The sequence below is a fragment of the Rattus norvegicus genome, chromosome 3 (assembly GCF_021556685.1).
Source record: "Rattus norvegicus strain SHRSP/BbbUtx chromosome 3, alternate assembly SHRSP_T2T, whole genome shotgun sequence".
Classification (NCBI taxonomy): Eukaryota; Metazoa; Chordata; class Mammalia; order Rodentia; family Muridae; genus Rattus; species Rattus norvegicus.
In genome coordinates, this window is record NC_141536.1 from 91,695,810 (window position 1) to 91,712,899 (window position 17,090).

Below are 17,090 nucleotides of genomic sequence, written 5' to 3' on the forward strand. Positions count from 1 at the left end.
ATTAACTCAGCTATAACAGGGCTGAAATGTCCAATGCTAACTTTTAAGAATTTGCCTCCATTCAACTTTTCAACAAAGTAAAAGTTCACATTTTCAAAAAACTTCAAATAATTATTCTTAAATCAGATTATAAATGCAAGTGTTTAAACTGAAGCTACTATAAATCAATGATGTACGAATAAACCTGATAAATAATTTAAATTCCAAGATAATTATTTTTATATGGAAAATTTAACCTTCAAAAATTCCATTCACCACCCAACTATCCTTGCATGATCATAGTTAAAATGCTCATGTATTTTCTAAATTATTGTACCTTTTCTGCATAGGTTTTCTTACTTGGTTACAGTTACTGATATTCATTCCCCATCTTTCTTCGTGCTACATAACATTCTTCGTAGTCTTCTAGCTTAACATTATATAACATCTCACAAACGTTATGTGTCATATTTATTTGTTCCTCTTGCTATCATGGACATTTCTAGCACTCTCAGGCTTTGCTGCTGTTAAATGCAGAAACATAAGAGTCCCCCAAATATGTCCAGGGCCGAGCTCAATAACTCAACATGTTCCTCTACCAAATATGGCTCTCTTGGTTTTCAGAAACTCAAGATTTATATGTGATAGCTTTTCTCTCTCTTTCTTGCCTATATACCTGACTCTTCATCCTGAAAATTCTACTGAACTCAATTTCAAACTATTTCTGCAATTTAATTACCCTTTTTCATGCTGATGCTTCTCCCCTAGACATGGTACAAAACCTCTTGCCAGGGCAACCACAACTGCTTCTTAGTTATTCCATCGACTCAAATCTTCAAGACAGTTGTTCCCCAATACCAGTTCCAAGAGCATCCCCACCATGGATGCCTGAGACCATATACTATCCTAGCCTTTAGGTGGTGCATGTCCTAATCCCTATCCTCCCATGCATATGTATTTATACATTCCTATCATAAAACTTAGTAAATCAAACACAATGAGAGATTATCAACATTAACTAACAACAGAACAGAACAAGTAAAACCTATAGTATAATAAAGTCATGTGACAAGGATCTACCTGTCCTAAAATATTTTATTGTCTCACCTCTTCTCCTAAAGGAAATACTTCACAACCTTTCTTTAGCATATTCAAATTGTAGGTTTCAGTACCCTTGTTCCCCGGGGGCCTTTATTAAGTAAATTAGGGTTACTGAAGACAAGTACTGTGATAGATGACTGACAGTCACTGTGATAACTATTAAGTGACTAATGGGTGGGTAGCAGATGCAGTATGGCTATGAGTTAGTCATATTCCAGGCATGATGTGGGGGGGGACAAGATGAGATTTTATCATGCATCTCAGAACAGCAGGTGATTTAATATGCATTAATTGATTGTTTCTGGAGTTTTTCATTTAATTCTTTTGGACCATATGAGACTGATGCTGTTTTGCAGAAAGTGAAACAGAACACAAAGGAAACTACTATGGTAGCTGACTATTCTATTATTCTACATAAAAATCTTTTTGGTGGTTTCTCCTTTTGTTAATGGTAGAAAAAAACTAAGCCCTTTAACCTGGTCTATAGGCTGTGTATCATTGTGACCAAAGACCAGACTTAATACACACAAATAAATGTATGCGTGTTAAGAGGTTTAGTAAAAATAAGACACCTTCTGCCTTTAAAATGTATGTGACTGCTATTGAACAACTTTTCAGTGAAGAAACACTCTTCAATTGGAAAATTAAAAATATACGCAAAGTTGAGGACACAGTAAACACACAGAAAAGCAAAGCCTCAAAGCTCATCAGGTTGTATCTGTTTCTTTCTCTGCTGCCCTCTCCTCAGACACTGCTGCAGGTACACATCAAGATACTCACTGCTGCCCACTATTCTGCTGGCTCTTACAAAACATGCCCAATTTGCATAAATTTCTCCAAAATAATTCTCAAGAAGCTTCCCTCGAGGTGCTTTTAAACACTCCAGCTGTATCAGCTTCTAAGATACAAAACTGTAATTTCTCCATAGAGCTAATGGGTGACTATGACAGTTAAGCCTAGTGCCAAGCACGTAATATATATATATATATATATATATATATATATATATATATTGAATATCTGTATTATTAATGAAGAGAAAAGTTACAACAACAAAAAATCTGTCGTGTGAATCAGTCACATATACTGTAATGTAAAAATGCACACACACACACACACACACACACACACACACACATGCACACACATGGTGGGGGTGGGGTGGGGTGCTGAAAATGATCAAGTTTGTGAAATAAATTTTGAGGTTGCTTAATAGCATTTGATCAATCTGCTTAGTGAATTGCCAGAATGCTGGGCAACAGCAGTTGATGAGGTGAAACTGCCAAAAACAATCTGGCCTAAACAAATCATCTAATTCTTATGTTCACTGGACGTATGAACGTAAGATGACACTGTCAGACTTAGGGCCTAAAGCTATTTTAAATGGAAAGAGATGAGATTTAAATCTCTTTAAAACCAACTGCGCTTGCGCTCTCTCTCTCTCTCTCTCTCTCTCTCTCTCTCTCTCTCTCTCTCTCTCTCTCTCTCTCAAACATTGTCAGACAATGTTAGCTTGGAGTACACGAACTAAAACATCTTTGGAAGAGAGTGACTGAGATGGAGAAGGGAGCTAAAAGTATGTTAAGAGAAAAATAGAATATTTAGCTTAAAAAAAAAAAGAAAGACTCCCAAGAGCCAATGCAGAGCTACCTTAAATATTGATGGGCTATACTGTAGGCATAGAACTATGCCTATGCTTTATATCCATAATGTAGAATAAGGCCTGGTTATGGGTAGAAGAAACAGGCTTAACTTTTTACCCCACAATATGAAATTTCCAGTGATCTGCCCCATCTTTCCAAGTAGCTTTTTCTCAAAATTACTTCTTACTATTTTTTTTCATATTTCCAATTTTTTTTTTATTAACTTGAGTATTTCTTATATACATTTGGAGTGTTATTCCCTTTCCCGGTTTCCGGGCAAACATCCCCCTCTCCCCTCCCCTTCCCTATGGGTGTTCCCCTCCCAACCCTCCCCCCATTGCCGCCCTCCCCCCAACAGTCTAGTTCACTGGGGGTTCAGTCTTAGCAGGACCCAGGGCTTCCCCTTCCACTGGTGCTCTTACTAGGATATTCATTGCTATCTATGAGGTCAGAATCCAGGGTCAGTCCATGTATAGTCTTTAGGTATTGGCTTAGTCCCTGGAAGCTCTGGTTGCTTGGCATTGTTGTACATATGGGGTCTCGAGCCCCTTCAAGCTCTTCCAGTTCTTTCTCTGATTCCTTCAACAGGGGTCCTATTCTCAGTTCAGTGGTTTGCTGCTGGCATTCGCCTCTGTATTTGCTGTATTCTGGCTGTGTCTCTCAGGAGCGATCTACATCTGGCTCCTGTCGGTCTGCACTTCTTTGCTTCATCCATCTTGTCTAATTGGGTGGCTGTATATGTATGGGCCACATGTGGGGCAGGCTCTGAAGGTGTTCCTTCAGTCTCTGTTTTAATCTTTGCCTCTCTATTCCCTGCCAAGGGTATTCTTGTTCCCCTTTTAAAGAAGGAGTGAAGCATTCACATTTTGATCATCAGTCTTGAGTTTCATGTGTTCTAGGCATCTAGGGTAATTCAAACATTTGGGCTAATAGCCACTTATCAATGAGTGCATACCATGTGTGTCTTTCTGTGATTGGGTTAGCTCACTCAGGATGATATTTTCCAGTTCCAACCATTTGCCTACGAATTTCATAAAGTCGTTGTTTTTGATAGCTGAGTAATATTCCATTGTGTAGATGTACCACATTTTCTGTATCCATTCCTCTGTTGAAGGGCATCTGGGTTCTTTCCAGGTTCTGGCTATTATAAATAAGGCTGCTATGAACATAGTGGAGCACGTGTCTTTTTTATATGTTGGGGCATCTTTTGGGTATATGCCCAAGAGAGATATAGCTGGATCCTCAGGCAGTTCAATGTCCAATTTTCTGAGGAACCTCCAGACTGATTTCCAGAATGGTTGTATCAGTCTGCAAACCTACCAACAATGGAGGAGTGTTCCTCTTTCTCCACATCCTCTCCAGCATCTGCTGTCACCTGAGTTTTTGATCTTAGCCATTCTCACTGGTGTGAGGTGAAATCTCAGGGTTGTTTTGATTTGCATTTCCCTTATGACTAAAGATGTTGAACATTTCTTTAGGTGTTTCTCAGCCATTCGGCATTCCTCAGCTGTGAATTCTTTACCTCTGAACCCCATTTTTTAATACGGTTATTTGTCTCCCTGCGGTCTAACTTCATGAGTTCTTTGTATATTTTGGATATAAGGCCTCTATCTGTTGTAGGATTGGTAAAGATCTTTTCCCAATCTGTTGGTTGCTGTTTTGTCCTAACCACAGTGTCCTTTGCCTTACAGAAGCTTTGCAGTTTTATGAGATCCCATTTGTCGATTCTTGATCTTAGAGCATAAGCCATTGGTGTTTTGTTTAGGAAATTTTTTCCAGTGCCCATGTGTTCCAGATGGTTCCGTAGTTTTTCTTCTATTAGTTTGAGTGTGTCTGGTTTGATGTGGAGGTCCTTGATCCACTTGGACTTAAGCTTTGTACAGGGTGATAAGCATGGATCGATCTGCATTCCTCTACCTCCAGTTGAACCAGCACCATTTGCTGAAAATGCTATCTTTTTTCCATTGGATGGTTTTGGCTCCTTTGTCAAAAATCAAGTGACCATAGGTGTGTGGGTTCATTTCTGGGTCTTCAATTCTATTCCATTGGTCTATCTGTCTGTCTCTGTACCAATACCATGCAGTTTTTATCACTATTGCTCTGTAAAATTGCTTGAGTTCAGGGATAGTGATTCCCCCTGAAGTCCTTTTATTGTTGAGGATAGTTTTAGCTATCCTGGGTTTTTTGTTATTCCAGATGAATTTGCAAATTGTTCTGTCTAACTCTTTGAAGAATTGGATTGGTATTTTGATGGGGATTGCATTGAATCTGTAGATCGCTTTTGGTAAAATGGCCATTTTTACTATATTAATCCTGCCAATCCATGTGCATGGGAGATCTTTCCATCTTCTGAGGTCTTCTTCAATTTCTTTCTTCACTGTCTTGAAGTTCTTATTGTACAGATCTTTTACTTGCTTGGTTAAAGTCACAGCGAGGTACTGTATATTATTTGGGTCTATTATGAAGGGTGTCGTTTCCCTAATTTCTTTCTCGGCTTGTTTCTCTTTTGTGTAGAGGAAGGCTACTGATTTATTTGAGTTAATTTTATACCCAGCCACTTTGCTGAAGTTGTTTATCAGCTTTAGTAGTTCTCTGGTGGAACTCTTGGGATCACTTAAATAAACTATCATATCATCTGCAAATAGTGATATTTTGACTTCTTCTTTTCTGATCTGTATCCCCTTGACCTCCTTTTGTTGTCTGATTGCTCTGGCTAGAACGTCAAGAACTATATTGAATAAGTAGGGAGAGAGTAGGCAGCCTTGTCTAGTCCCTGATTTTAGTGGGATTGCTTCAAGTTTCTCTCCATTTAGTTTAATGTTAGCAACTGGTTTGCTGTATATGGCTTTTACTATGTTTAGGTATGGGCCTTGAATTCCTATCCTTTCCAGGACTTTTATCATGAAGGGGTGTTGAATTTTGTCAAATGCTTTCTCAGCATCTAATGTAAGGATCATGTGGTTTTGTTCTTTCAGTTTGTTTATATAATGGATCACGTTGATGGTTTTCCGTATATTAAACCATCCCTGCATGCCTGGGATGAAGCCTACTTGATCATGGTGGATGATTGTTTTGATGTGCTCTTGGATTCGGTTTGCCAGAATTTTATTGAGTATTTTTGGGTCGATATTCATAAGGGAAATTGGTCTGAAGTTCTCTTTCTTTCTTGGGTCTTTGTGTGGTTTAGGTATAAGAGTAATTGTGGCTTCATAGAAGGAATTTGGGAGTGATCCATCTGTTTCAATTTTGTGGAATAGTTTGGATAATATTGGTATGAGGTCTTCTATGAAGGTTTGATAGAATTCTGCACTAAACCCGTCTGGACCTGGGCTCTTTTTGGTTGGGAGACCTTTAATGACTGCTTCTATTTCCTTAGGAGTTATGGAGTTGTTTAACTGGTTTATCTGTTCCTGATTTAACTTCGGTACCTGGTATCTGTCTAGGAAATTGTCCATTTCCTGTAGATTTTCAAGTTTTGTTGAATATAGGCTTTTATAGTAAGATCTGATGATTTTTTGAATTTCCTCTGAATCTGTAGTTATGTCTCCCTTTTCATTTCTGATTTTGTTAATTTGGACACATTCTCTGTGTCCTCTCGTTAGTCTGGCTAAGGGTTTATCTATCTTGTTGATTTTCTCAAAGAACCAACTTTTGGTTCTGTTGATTCTTTCTATGGTCCTTTTTGTTTCTACTTGGTTGATTTCAGCTCTGAGTTTGATTATTTCCTACCTTCTACTCCTCCTGGGTGTATTTGCTTCTTTTTGTTCTAGAGCTTTTAGGTGTGCTGTCAAGCTGCTGACATATGCTCTTTCCTGTTTCTTTCTGCAGCCACTCAGCGCTATGAGTTTTCCTCTTAGCACAGCTTTCATTGTGTCCCATAAGTTTGGGTATGTTGTACCTTAATTTTCATTAAATTCTAGAAAGTTTTTAATTTCTTTCTTTATTTCTTCCTTGACCAGGTTATCATTGAGTAGAGCATTGTTCAATTTCCACGTATATGTGGGCATTCTTCCCTTATTGTTATTGAAGAGCAGTTTTAGGCCGTGGTGGTCAGATAGCACGCATGGGATTATTTCTATCTTTCTGTACCTGTTGAGGCCCGTTTTTTGGCCAATTATATGGTCAATTTTGGAGAAAGTACCATGAGGAACTGAGAAGAAGGTATATCCTTTTGCTTTAGGATAGAATGTTCTATAAATATCCGTTAAGTCCATTTGGCTCATGACTTCTCTTAGTCTGTCTACGTCTCTGTTTAATTTCTGTTTCCATTATCTGTCCATTGATGAGAGTGGGGTGTTGAAATCTCCTACTATTATTGTGTGAGGTGCAATGTGTGTTTTGAGCTTTAGTAAGGTTTCTTTTACGTATGTAGGTGCCCTTGTATTTGGGGCATAGATATTTAGGATTGAGAGTTCATCTTGGTGGATTTTCCCTTTGATGAATATGAAGTGTCCTTCCTTATATTTTTTGATGAATTTTAGTTGAAAATTGATTTTATTTGATATTACAATGGCTACTCCAGCTTGCTTCTTCCGACCATTTGCTTGGAAAGTTGTTTTCCAGCCTTTCACTCTGAGGTAGTGTCTGTCTTTTTCTCTGAGGTGTGTTTCCTGTAGGCAGCAGAATGTAGGGTCCTCGTTGCATATCCAGTTTGTTAATCTATGTCTTTTTATTGAGGAGTTGAGTCCATTGATGTTGAGAGATATTAAGGAATAGTGATTATTGCTTCCTGTTATATTCATATTTGGATGTGAGGTTATGTTTGTGTGCTTTTCTTCTCTTTGTTTTGTTGCCAAGACGATTAGTTTCTTGCTTCTTCTAGGGTATAGCTTGCCTCCTTATGTTGGGCTTTACCATTTATTATCCTTTGTAGTGCTGGATTTGTAGAAAGATATTGTGTAAATTTGGTTTTGTCATGGAATATCTTGGTTTCTCCATCTATGTTAATTGAGAGTTTTGCAGGATACAGTAACCTGGGCTGGCATTTGTGTTCTCTTAGGGTCTGTATGACATCAGTCCAGGATCTTCTGGCCTTCATAGTTTCTGGCTAGAACTCTGGTGTGATTCTGATAGGTCTGCCTTTATATGTTACTTGACCTTTTTCCCTTACTGCTTTTAATATTCTTTCTTTATTTTGTGCGTTTGGTGTTTTGACTATTATGTGACGGGAGGTGTTTCTTTTCTGGTCTAATCTATTTGGAGTTCTGTAGGCTTCTTGTATGCCTATGGGTATCTCTTTTTTTAGGTTAGGGAAGTTTTCTTCTATGATTTTGTTGAAGATATTTACTGGTCCTTTGAGCTGGGAGTCTTCACTCTCTTCTATACCTATTATCCTTAGGTTTGATCTTCTCATTGAGTCCTGGATTTCCTGTATGTTTTGGACCAGTATCTTTTTCTGCTTTACATTATCTTTGACAGTTGAGTCAATGATTTATATGGAATCTTCTGCTCCTGAGATGCTCTCTTCCATCTCCTGTATTCTGTTGGTGAAGCTTGTATCTACAGCTCCTTGTCTCTTATTTTGCTTTTCTATATCCAGGGTCGTTTCCATGTGTTCTTTCTTGATTGCTTCTATTTTCATTTTTAATTCCTTCAACTGTTTGATTGTGTTTTCCTGGAATTCTTTCAGGGATTTTTGTGATTCCTCTCTATGGGCTTCTACTTGTTTATTAATGTTTTCCTGTGTTTCTCTAAGGGAGTTCTTCATGTCTTTCTTGAGGTCCTCCAGCATCATGATCAAATACGATTTTGAAGCTAGATCTTGCTTTTCTGGTGTGTTTGGATATTTCATGTTTGTTTTGGTGGAGAATTGGGCTCCGATGATGCCATGTAGTCTTGGTTTCTGTTGCTTGGGTTCCTGTGCTTGCCTCTCGCCATCAGATTATCTCTAGTGTTACTTTGTTCTGCTATTTCTGACAGTGGCTAGACTGTCCTATAAGCCTGTGTGTCAGGAGTGCTGTAGACCTGTTTTCCTGTTTTCTTTCAGCCAGTTATGGGGACAGAGTGTTCTGCTTTCAGACGTGTAGTTTTTCCTCTCGACAGGTCTTCAGCTGTTCCTGTGGGCCTTTGTCTTGAGTTCACCAGGCAGGTCACTTGCAGCAGAAAAGTTGGTCTTACCTGTGGTCCGGAGGCTCAAGTTTGCTCGCGGGGTGCTGCCCATGAGCTCTCTGTGGCGGCAGCAACCAGGAAGATCTGCGCTGCCCTTTCCGGGAGCTTCCGTGCCCCAGGGTTCCAGATGGCGTTTGGTGTTTTCCTCTGGCGTCTGAGATGTATGTGCAGAGTGCAGTCTCTTCTGGTTTCCCAGGCGTGTCTGCCTCCTACTTCTTACTATTTTATGCTTGTCTATGTTGCTGAATACCTGAATATCCATATCTGCCTATGGCAGTTGTGATGGTTCGTGTTGCTTGTCAACTTTACACAATCTAGAATCACCTGGGAAGTAAGTCTCAACTGATGGTCTATGTAAACTGGGTTGACCTGTGGGCATGTATGTCTATGGAAGATCTTCCTGATTATGTTAACTAGGGTAGGAAGGTCAACCCATTGTGTACAGCACTGAGAGAGGTGGAGGTAGGGCAGTTTTACCAGGACAGTTTTAGACAGACTGTCTAGACTCAGGCGAAGACCGAGTGAAATGAAGGAATGAATGAAAAGAATGCAGAAAATTAGAACTTACTGCCAAAGTTAGTATGAGTCTAAGCAGAGCAATTTACACAGAAGTTGAGAGAAAATAGATTGAATCAGTCAGTTTGGAAGATTACATTGAATGGAGACTAGAAGCTTCCAGCTCTAGGCCTAGGGATGGTTAGAAATGTTCTGGGCTCAGAACAAGCCACTTATTCATGCAATTTATAAGCCAAAGGGAAAAAAAAATACCTCTACTGTCCTTTGTGTTTGTTTGACTGGTTATTTTACCATATCAAGACATAATGAGGGACTACATAAATGGCTCAATAGTTAAGAGCATATAATGAATGCTCTTACAAAGGACCCAAGTTCAATTCTCAGAACTTATATTTGGAAGTCACAGCTATCTTAACTACATGCACCACTCCCCCCTGCCCCACCACCCACCTCAGCATGGTTTAAGAATATTGGGCTTTTATTTTCTTCTATTAATATTACAGAAGAAATATGAAAGGTGAGGCCAGGTTTTCTAAGCAATGTAAAAAAAATAGGTATTTCTAATCACTGTGATATATCTACAATTACAAGAACAGTTAAAGCATTGGTTTGAAAAAACATGTCTTCTAAGTTCAGAGAAACATCCAAAACACTTCTGGTCTCCACAGGCACCTGCACTCACATGCACCCCCACCCCATGTGTGTGTGTATATATAATTATATATATATATATATATATATATGTGTGTATATATATATATATATATTTGAAAGTAGTAAAAATAATCTTTTCTAAAAATGGAAATACAAGTAGGGCAGAAATTGGTATAGAGAACAGGGCCATTGCTGTGCAACTTTGGGAACTGTTTTGAAAGGAAATGTAGAAGTCTTTAGGACTTTGGGCTAAAAAAGCATTGAGTGCCATGAGGCTGTTCTTATGGGAGCTTAAAAGATAAGACTGCTGAGAGGTATGTGAATAGTGAAGGCCTGGCTCACAAGGTCTCAGAGAACAATGACACTACTAGAAACTTGGATAGGCCATTTGTGTGATATTTTGTACAAAATACTGGCTGCTTGAGTTAGGTTAGCACTTAAAGAGTTAGCAGTTACCTTTGTAGAGCATCTGGGTTTGATTCCCAGCACCCACATGGTGGCTCACAATCATCTGTAACTCTAGTTCCAAGGGACCCAACATCCTTCTGATTTGAGGGCAACAAGCATACACACGTCTGATATACATACATGCATGCAAAACACTCATATACATAAAGTAATTAAATAAATCTAAAAAAAAAAAAACCTGACTACTTTCTGCCTATGTCCTAAGAACTTGGATAGGGTTAAGTTTGAGGGTAATAGACTGATTTGTTTGGCAGAAGAAACACCAAGACAGTCTCTCTCCATCATCTTGGTGCCTTTGGAGGCCTGCTGGGAACAAGACTTAAAAAAAAAAAAAAGCAAAACAAAACAAAAAAAATAAAACCAACAAGTATGTCTGGAAGGCTATGGTGCAAGGCCATTTTTGCTGCCTACAAGCGAGGCCTCAGGAACCAAAGAGAGCACAGGACTCTTCTTAAAATTGAAGGTGTTTATGCCCGAGATGAAACTGAGTTCTACTTAGGCGAGAGGTGTGCTTATGTGTACAAAGCAAAAAACAATACAGTGACTCCTGGAGGCAAACCAAACAAAACCAGAGTGATCTGGGGAAAAGTAACTCGGGCCCATGGAAACAGTGGCATGGTTCGTGCCAAATTCCGAAGCAACCTTCCTGCTAAGGCCATTGGACACAGAATCCGTGTGATGCTGTACCCATCCCGGATTTAAACTAGTAGAGAGTAAATAAATAAAAGTAGATTTGTGAAACAAAGTAAAAAAAAGAAACACCAAGACAGAATGGTGTTCAGATTAGTGGTAAGAAAACTGCTATAATTGTTAAGGAGATCAGCATAACATGGGATGTGAAATTGCTGAATGGGATGTGAATAGTATTTTTTTAGGATAAGTCCAGAGAAAATGGTACAAGTGTGGCTCACAGGAGTAAAACTAGCAGCACAACTAGAAATGTTGTATGTACCATCCACATAGTACTGGTTTTGTAGGCATAAAAAAGGCAAGACAGAGGGGTCGTGGAGAAATATCTAAGGACAAATATGTGGCAGAAACCGAGACCCTGCAGACAAGCCTTAAAAGGACAGTAAGTAAAGCAAAGGAAGTGAAGGTTCAGTTGCAACTGAGGCCCAGAGATGTTAGAGAAGCCAGGACCATGAGATGCTCTCCAAGGAGAACTAATGACGCTTGAGTATACCTATGGGAGAGTTTGTGTGCCGAGGTAGGGAGTTGGAGGGTTGGGATGAGTCAAGCCCTTTTGGAAACTAGCCAACTGCATTATGGACACTAAATGCTGACCATGGAGCTGCAGAATTTGTTTTTTTTTCCCATTTTGCTTTGGTAGATTATTTAATGTCTCAGTTCTTCCATTTAAAAATAACAGATATTTTCCCTGTGCTATTATATGTTGGAAGTATAACTAGTTCTTTAGTTTACAAAAGTGCACAGTTAAGAGATATTAGATTTTTTATTGGATATTTTTTATTTACACCTCAAACGTTATCCCCTTTCCCGGTTTCCCAACCATAAACCCCCTATCCAATCCTCCCTCCCCTTCTTCCATGAGGGTGTTACCACTTCCCCAACCACCCACCCCTTCCCACCTCCCCACCCTGATATCTCCCTACACTGAGGGGTCCAGTCTTGGCAAGACCAAGGGCTTCTCCTCCCATTGGCACCCAAGAAGGCCACCTTCTGCTACATATGCAGTTGGAGCCATGGGTCTGTCCATGTGTGCTCTTTGTGTAGTGTTTTAGTCCCTGGGAGCTCTGGTTGGTTGGTATTGTTGTTCTTATTGGGTTGCAAGCCCCTTCAGTTCCTTCAATCCTTTCTCTAACTCCTCCAATGGGGACCCCATTATAAGTTCAATGGTTTGTGGCTAGCATTCGCCTCTGTATTTGTCAGGCTCTGGTAGAGTCTCTCAGGAGACAGGTATATCAGATTCCAAGATATTGGATTTTTAAGTGTTAGGTTTTGTATATACTATAAAGACTTTTAAAGCTAGCCAACAGTTTATATCATGTGGTAAATACGAGACTTTGGGAACTAACTCTATTTTTTCTACTAACACTTCATTCAAAATTATCTCTTATCTAATTACTCAAACACTCAGGATTACTTATCTTTTCCATTATTACTTATAACTGACAACTAAAAATTATTTTTTTCAAGGCTTTCAACTCATTCATTCATCCACTATTTCTAAATTTTTCCTGTGACATTAGAACTTCTACATAACTAAAAAGGTTAAATAGTCATAATCAGGTAGTTTCAACAAATAGGTACACAGTAAAGTGAGTAAATACTAAAGAACTAAGGAGTTATACGGGAAGAGTACCTACTGTAAAGAAAGGGAGAATGAGGGTTGGGGATTTGGCTCAGTGGAAGAGCGCTTGCCTAGTGAGCGCAAGGCCCTGGGTTCGGTCCAAAAAAAAAAAAAAGAAAAGAAAAGAAAAAAAAAAGAAAAGAAAAGAAAAAAGAAAAAAGAAAAAGAAAGGGAGAATGAAACAACAGCTACGCAAGATTTTCTAGAGGAGACGCCTGACCTGGAAAACAAAAGAAAGAGACTGGTACTTCGATGGGATACCACTGTGAGACTAACATGAGCATAAGAAATGTGTGTGAGTGTGTGTGTGTGTGTGAGTGTGTGTGTGTGTGTGTGTGTGAGTGTGTGTGTGTGTGTGAGTGTGTGTGTGTGTGTGTGTGTTTCTTTTTCCTTTCTGGTACTATGTACTAAACCCAGGACCTTGCACGTCCTAGGCAATCCCTTTACCACTGAGCCATACTTCCAGCCCTTAGTCTTAAAGAGCATTGGATCTTGTGTTGACACAGAACATAGTTCTACGTTCGTCTATCATGTTTAAGTTTTTATATTAGTTAATTATGGAAAGAAATGGGAAGGGTCTATAAGAAAACACTAAAAATAGGGACATCTTAAAAAGATATTATAGTAATTTCACTAAATATGGTCAATTATGGCCCAAATTTGAAAAATAGCACTAAAACTAGAGAGTACAAAGAGTTAAAAATATTTAAAATGTAAAAGCCATCGTGACACATCCTTAGACATGACTTGCAGCCCCAGGAGTCATTTGCTTGGTGCAGTGTGTAGTTTGGGGGATGGCGGGAACATTCTCAAGCTTTATAGCTTGAGTCACACAAGTGGAAGTAAGAAACTTAGGATGAAGCTGAACTCTTGAGAGGATGCACTTCCTACTTGAGGAGGTCTGTCCATTGCCTTTGTGTAAGCCTGCTGAGCTGACGTCCTCTTACTGTCAATACTTCTCATGTGTGCAGTTTTTTCCTTCAGCTTCCAACCTGTTCTTACACTTTAAGTCTTTTTCATACCTCTCACATTTACAACATTTACATGTTATATATACACTGTATGTTGTCGTGCCCTGTGCTACCAACTTCTAGTTCAAAGGTCGTAAAGGGCTGAATGCAAGCTTTCTGTTGCCTAACAGTGCTGACTACAATTACTTCAAAACAGATGACAGGTGATTTGGCTAAAAGCATGCATTCAGATCTGGTTGTCTTGTCCACTTTAGTGCTTCTGCTTCACTGTGTGGTACTATGATAGAATAAATTAAAAATATAAAAAGCTTCTTTTTTAAAAAAGAAGGACATAAATAATTGAACTTGTGGAACATATGGTGACTGCTGCAACTGTTTAACCCCACCTTTGCAGCACAAAGACAGCAGTGGAAATTACACAAAGGTAAATTAACACAACCCTGTCCAGCCAGCTTTAAGAGAGGTAGGTGGCTTTCCAGTAACTGTATAAAAAGAATATTCAAAATTTATGTTTGGAAGAAAAATGTAGCTCAACAATTTCAAGTGAGATGAAGACAGCATATGGTATTTAAATATTCCACAAGAGAAAACCCTGAAAGCTCTGTTTTTTTATCTCGCCAAAAATATGAAGTTAAAATAATGAAGCGTATGATGGGTCTGTCCTGAGGTGATTCCCATGGTCCTGTTTCCTGTTTCTTTGACTTCAGGAATCTTCAGTGAATGCAGTAGAAGCTGTGACTTTCTACTAAGCAAGAAAATGGAGCAAAGAGACAGGGTGCCCTTGTTTCCTAGATTGGAACATCATCTACCTTGTTGAGAGACTTTCTTTCCTGATGGTTTTCAGAAAACTGGAAGCTACCTTGTGAAATGCCCTGGGGCTCAGATAGCTAGCAAAGAACTGAACACTGCTGATAGGGAGGGGGTCCAGAAGCTTTTGCCCACAGTCACATACTTAGATAAAAACAATCCAGCCATGGCCTACAGCCACTGGAGAATTCCTCAGCTAAGCTTTGACTAGCTCTTTGACCCACAGAAAAATGTGTGTTCTTGTAAGCTATTAAAGTTTTATTAATTATTGGAGTACAGTAATAGATAATTAAAACAAAAATATTTCTACAACTATGGGCAATCCTCAACTTACTGTGGTTCAACTTAAGAATCTTCTAACTTAAAATAACTACACAGAGAAGTATCTGTACTTGCAGCTAACTGGGTAGCAACATATCTTTTATTACTCCTACAACTGCAATTATGTAATATGAGACACTTTAAAAACAACAGTCATCAATGTAACATATTTTTATTAATGGCAGCTTCTATAAAAACATGGTTTGATAATCAGCATCTCAGCAAACACATGAAGATCCATTATCTGATAACACTTCCCTTTTGATACTTTTAAGTTGTTGCAAATTTACCCAAGTAACAAATGGTCTGAGGCAATTTCAGTGCAAATCATCTCAAAGCTTGTTTCAGTGTTGTTATAGTTTTGTTTGAAACATTCCCTAAAACATCATATATCATAGGCTTGGTCCTCAATGTAGTGGCGTTCAGAGATGAAGCCTTTAGAGGGCAATTAAATAATGAGGACTCTGGTATCTTCAAAATACCAATCCGTGGATGGACGCACAGTTGAACAGACTATCAGGAGATGGTGGGAATTTAGGACGTGGGACCTCATTGCAGGAAGGTCCCTGGGGCTGGTTATGAAGAACACCTTGTGCTGTGCCTCTTCCTTTCTATTTCCTCAGTGCAGTGGGAACAAGTGAGCAAGGTCCTCTGCTCTACCATCTCATCGCCATTGTTACTCAGCCTCACTTAGGCCCACATCAAAGGAGTTAGCTGATCATGTGCTGACCGCATTGAAACTATGAGCCAAAATAAAGCCTTCTTCCTAATTAGTTGATTTTCTCAGCTGTGTTAACAAAATCAAGTTTGTATTATGAAAATTACCTTTGGTGGTTTACTCCTCACGAGATGGTCTTTCATACATTCCTATTTAGCTACTTTGCGATATTCTGGAGGAATAAACTTTTTGGAGTTTTGGTAGTAACACTCACTAGTTCTAGTTTCCATAGTTAAACTTCATTTGAAACTATAAATACACTGCTTTGAAAAGACACAGGTACATGTCACACATACAACTGCCTTGATAAGTAAAGAATAATCCAGTTCATGAGAAAATGGTTTACCAACTCACAATAGAGACAGAAGAATGACAGGATAGAGAACCTACCAGGCAGATCTCAGTTGGGATCCTTGGCACCCATACATAAAAGCCAGTTGTAGTGATATTCATCTGAAATCCTAGTCCTGGGAGTGGTCATAGACATAACTAACTGCTGAGCTTCAAGTTCAGTGAAGAAACAGAATCTCAAAATGTAATGTGGTGAAGAACCAGAAAGACAGCTCAGTGGTTAAAACCATTTGTTCTCCCTTCCAGAGGTGGATTACCAAAATCACACAACTATTTGCAATTCCAGGTCCTGGGACTCTCACAGCCTTTTCTGGTTCCCTCAAGTATTGCATACAGATAATGCACCACAGACATACATGCAGGCAAACAGCCCTACACGTAAAACAAAAATGCATTAAAAAATAACATGAAGGATGATCAAATCAGTGACCTTAAATAGGCCTCCACACCAACCCCCAAGGGGTACACACGCACACACATGCACATTTGCACTCATGTGTATGTATGTAAATAACTACAGTACACTTGTACTGGATGGCCCCAAGCTCAGAGATCCTCCTGTCTCAGCTTCCAGAGTGATGGGTTAAAAGATATACGCTACCATAGCTGACAAGATTTTAGCATTTTAAGCAGAAATGTTCTGCTATAATAGAGAAATAATGACCATGTAAAATATGAATTTTTACCAATCTGTAACTGTGTCTTCACTGTGCACTCAGTAAGATCCTTCACATTTAGAATTTTGAAACCTCAGTTTAGAAAAACCAACATATACAAGTGTTTCATCATTCCTCAAAGGGATCTAACTCCTGTCCCACTGTTTATGGCTGTTAAAGAAGGCTATAGGACGGTGTCTCGGTTGGCATCTGTGGTCTTCTAGAACTTGGACTATGTTGATCTAGGCTCTTCAGTCTTTTAAAGTTTCTACCTGGAGACCAGCTGTTTGTTATTCTGGTGGGTTTTTCCTTTACTTATGACTTGTGGTTTGTGTTTTCTGTTTTGTTTAATTTTTGTCTTGCAGCTTTTAATAGCCTCTTTTTGTTCTGTATATCCACTGTTTATAACAATAACATACAAAGAGTTTCTTTTCTAGTCTTGTCTATATGGTGTTCTATGTCCTTCTTGGATCTATATAAGTATGT

The 17,090-nt window shown here is 39.0% G+C and overlaps 1 protein-coding gene and 1 pseudogene across 8 annotated transcripts in view; one reads left to right on the forward strand and one right to left on the reverse strand.

Annotated features, from left to right (window-relative positions):
- Positions 1-17,090, reverse strand: part of Elp4 (elongator acetyltransferase complex subunit 4) — a 222,973-nt gene that overhangs the window by 196,580 nt on the left and 9,303 nt on the right. The gene's annotated exons all lie outside the window — the stretch shown is intronic.
- On the forward strand, positions 10,839-11,171 carry Rpl35al6 (ribosomal protein L35A like 6; annotated as a pseudogene).